Source organism: Cibotium barometz, chromosome 64, assembly GCF_041138505.1.
Source record: "Cibotium barometz isolate CiBa-2024 chromosome 64, ASM4113850v1, whole genome shotgun sequence".
Lineage (NCBI taxonomy): Eukaryota > Viridiplantae > Streptophyta > Polypodiopsida > Cyatheales > Cibotiaceae > Cibotium > Cibotium barometz.
The window spans coordinates 7,313,042-7,317,500 of NC_141109.1; the positions used below are offsets into that span (position 1 = coordinate 7,313,042).

A 4,459-nucleotide genomic window follows, 5' to 3' on the forward strand; every position below is an offset into this window, starting at 1 on the left:
ATGTGCTATTAGGGGGCATTTGAGCATAAAAAGGACCTTGTCAAGATCCCTAATTTTAAGGAATTGAGACTAATTTTAGTGAGGCTTAAGGAGACAAAGCTCATAATGAAGTAGGGGATCTCTCTAATTTTCAAACTAGGATTTTCTTTCTAGCTATTGAAACCCCTACTAGCATAATCACTGATATCTACGCTTTCAATCTTATTTACTCCACTTTAATAGTCATACTTGAAATTCCCCCCACATTCCACATCATCAAAACCATTTCTTTCACTCATTACTATTATTCATCACGTTTCCTACCAACCTCTGCAAAACGTTATCTTCTCATTTTTGCTATCAATGTCATCTTCTCGCTATCATCGTTACCTTCACGGTTACCATTGTCGTCTTTTAATCGCAGTAGCCAGCCCCTCTACCATGGCTAGGTTTTTGTTGTGCTACGTTTCTATCTCCACCAATGTAGCATCATTTGCACGGACTCTTATCTTCTCTTGTGCGTTTTTGAGGTTGCCAAGTACTAAGATCACCAAGCTTCAAGTCTTTTATGCAGAGCATTGTGAGCTATGCATGCTAAGCTCTCTTCACAATAGTTGTGCACTGCTACTCTTTGTTACTTCTACTTCCTCTGCTTAAACACAAGGCACTTTTGTTCATTCTCTATATAGTAAAAAAAACCATTCACTATATAATTTCCTAGATATAAATGAGCATATCTAGGAAAAGTGCAAACTAGAGAAAATGAAACACTTTCCTAGATAGCTAACTAGGAAATACAATGCATGGATTTTTCTATATAGGAAAATTTATCTATATAGTAAAAATTTCCTATATAACAAATTTTCTACAAAGGAAAAAATCTCCTATGTAGGAAGATTTTCTCTATATAGAAAAATTTGTAGATTTAAATTTATCTATGTAGAGAAATCCATGCATTGTATTTTCTAGGTAGCCTATCTAGGAAACTGTTACATTTTTCCTAGTTTGCACTTTTCCTAGATATCCTTATTTGTATCTAGGAAATTATATAGTGAATCCATTATATCTCTATATAGAAAATGCTTAGTAGCTTATCCTCTAGATAGTTCTATGAATCGTGCTAATATACTACTTACAACATAATAGATTAAGTAGTTTTATAAAGCATTATAAAATAAAAATCTCTTTATATTAAAGATTAAGCAAAAAAGTCTTGCATATTTAAAAAGAGGGCCAAAAGTAGTCAACGTACATCATGTTCAAAATAAATAGTACTTCAAGATTATCTAAATGTCATGGGATTATGTTTACATCGTCTAAACTAATAGGTGTGGATTGTGCATTGAATTTGACTTTCTTATTGGCAATAAGCCAATGCACAATGTCACGAATCATAATGTCACTCCCAAGCCTTTTTGTATCCTTTGAGTAATTTTTGAAACTAATATTCTCCTTCTTTAGATTGACATATGTACTCTTGAGAGAAAAGTACATGTCTTGGATTGTATGCACTCTCATGTACTTTAATAAGATTGTATCCATATCCTCCTCTGAAATGTGGCTCACCTACATTCATGATAATAAAATATATAAAATTTTAAAGCATATTCAATTTACCTAAATAAAAAGATTCAAAATAATAAACTTATCAATGATAAATTTCTCTAATATAATATCACTTACTTGTAAAGGTTCACATGATGCCTCTACATTTTATTTTCCAATGTGTTCTAAATCCTATTTGAAATAACAAAATTAAATCCATCATGTTAAAAATGGTAAAATCAAATCCATTACGTTAAAAATAGGAGAATCATAACATTATACATCTATCTAACAATACCTTTAAAATGGTTGTTGGTATAATATTTTCACCCTTTTGGTGACTTCTTTCTTCCAAGTGAGTTTTCATCTTCTAACTTACCTTTGGAACAAGCCAAAAAATAGCATTAAAAATCACAAAAGTAAAAAGAGAAAGAAAAAAAAAATAGGAGTACAAAGAGAGTAGAAAACTTTTGTAAGTTTTGCATTACCTTTCTCTTTCTTTGACTTTTTCTTGCAACCTCATTCGTATACTTAGCCAAATTCATTATTGGATCCTACAAGTACAACAAAATATTAGAAGAAATATTGACAACTTATCACATATACAAAGAAAAACTCAACCAAACCTTGTCTTCACTTGTCATATATACTCTCGCTTCTTGATTTCTTATGGCTCTCACTCTTTTTGATGTGTCATGATGTAGTAGCTCAGTAAAGGAATAATTATTCTCCTCCATTGTTGTATTATAAGAATCCTGGTTTATAAGTGTTATCAAAATCACATAGAATTCAAAAAATAGTAGTCTTAAAATCAAATCTTTATGTGGACTAAGAGAATACACCTCATCGGATATATAATCTTGCAACTCTTCAAACCTCTTTGTCCCGAATATAAAGTTATCCATCTATATAGAAGAGCATATGTTTAATACAAAACCAAAAGAAATCCTACTTAGAATAAAATCAATTATATAATACACTTACATTCTCTATACGTTGATCATTTTTTATCGCATCAATGTAAGGAGAGCTAGCTTTAATCTCAAAGTTTGTCTATAAAGTTCACATTAGTAACAAAATCTTTTAAACAAAACGTTCAAAACATGTAACATTGCATAAGTTACTATGCATGATTCAAAGAAAAAACCATTATACATTCTCCTTATGATACATCTTTCTAGCTCTTACCTCTTCATAGGAATGATTATATGCTTGAAGATTGAGTGTTGGCTTTAAGACCATGACATGTAAAATAACATAAAGTTAAAACTAGAACCACATAAATATATAATATAAACATACCCATGTAAAAAAGCTGCTTACATAGGAAAAGAAAATATCAAGTTTAGTTCTTTTACCTCTTCATTAGAATTAATATTTCCTTGAGGAGTCAATGCAAGCTCCAAGACCTATGAATTTAGACCAAATAAAAAAAGTGATGAACTATGTATTAAGCTTCTTAAATCATATATATATATATATATGTAATACACACACACACACACACACACACACACACACACACACACACACACAGAGTTGAAGCATACAATTTATAGTTAAAAAAACTATAAAATATACTTACATGAAGTGATGAGCTAGCATCCATGTCATTACTTGCTTCATCTATGGATTGAGTCATCCCTTGTGCTTTTAATGTATCCTTCTATCAAACACAAAATGTCAAATGCATTAGATTAGTTTTAAAATTATCAATCCAATTATTAGTTTTTAAAAGAACATTCATAAGCATAAACATTAACACTTACATTGTCCTTGATACTCTTCTTCTTATTGTACTTTCTATTTGCTTGTCTACCTGAGACCCACCATCTATAGATATCTTCCTCCAACCAAACATATTCAGCTCCAATGAACTTTAGAGTTGCAATCTCATGATGATGCTCACAAATAATTCTCTTGATCTTTTCTTGTGCCTCTTTGTTATGGCGAAGATCTTTAGGAGTCTCAACTCCATTAAACCACCTTTGTACAAGGCGGTAGTTGCCAAGCAAAATGGCATGTTGATCCTTGAAGCATTTCTCTAATAATTCTTTCCCATAGAGCTTGTTTTGGTCTCTACTTACCAATCTAGGTGCTCAAAACACCTCATCATATGTAGGTGTAGGACTAACACTGACTTGTTGGCCAAGAGCGTGTGAAAAAGGAGGTTCCTTATCTTTAATCTCCCCATTGCCTGCATAACCATGTGACATAGAAAACAATTTGCATAACATGCATAAACCAATTACAAACACACTAGTATATCTTTATATATAAAAGATTACAACATTTAAGATCGTTAAAATGTGTGTATCTTCCTTTGAGGATCCTAAAAATCATAAATTCTTTTCGAATCATCAGAGCTATTAGACACCAACCATCTCTCTTTATTTCGCCACATTTCTAACAAGTCATGGCACAAAGATCTACTTTTTGCAAGAAGCTTCAATTGTTCACCAATGGGAACATAATCGAAACATAACATATCCTTTCTAAGCTTGGCACACTTTGAACACTTCTCACTGCATGCTAAGCAATCACGCTTTAATTTTTTCTTACCTCTTTCATTGTTATTGCATTGACATTCAAGAGTGTCGCCAATGTAGTTGTCTTCTTTACTTGGTGGATAGAGCTCAGCATCATGTATAGAATTGTCTAATCCTTGGCATATTCTATATCGATTTGCATGAACCATACCATGGTATTTAACTGCTCCCAACATTTGGGAACACTTATGCCATCTAGATCTCCACCCCATGTTTCTGGCAACTGCACTAATAATTTACTCAAGCTTGGTGTATTGATTTTATCTTTATCTGCTCTATTCCTAGAACCACCCATGTCTCCAAATAGAATCCTAAGCATACTATCTTAAAATTCCACTGAAGCGTGATGTTCATCCCAAAGTGCTTGCAATTCAATTACCCTCTGT

General features: G+C 32.1%; 1 long non-coding RNA gene across 1 annotated transcript; it reads right to left on the reverse strand.

Moving 5' to 3' along the window:
* Window positions 1-2,120: 2,120 nt before the first annotated feature.
* Window positions 2,121-3,465, reverse strand: LOC147603257 (uncharacterized). The gene is made up of 4 exons (XR_015265630.1): window positions 3,294-3,465; window positions 3,110-3,190; window positions 2,883-2,933; window positions 2,121-2,279 (listed from the first exon to the last, which is right to left on the reverse strand). It is a non-coding gene; the product is annotated as an uncharacterized LOC147603257 (long non-coding RNA).
* Between the last annotated feature and the right edge of the window lie 994 nt (window positions 3,466-4,459).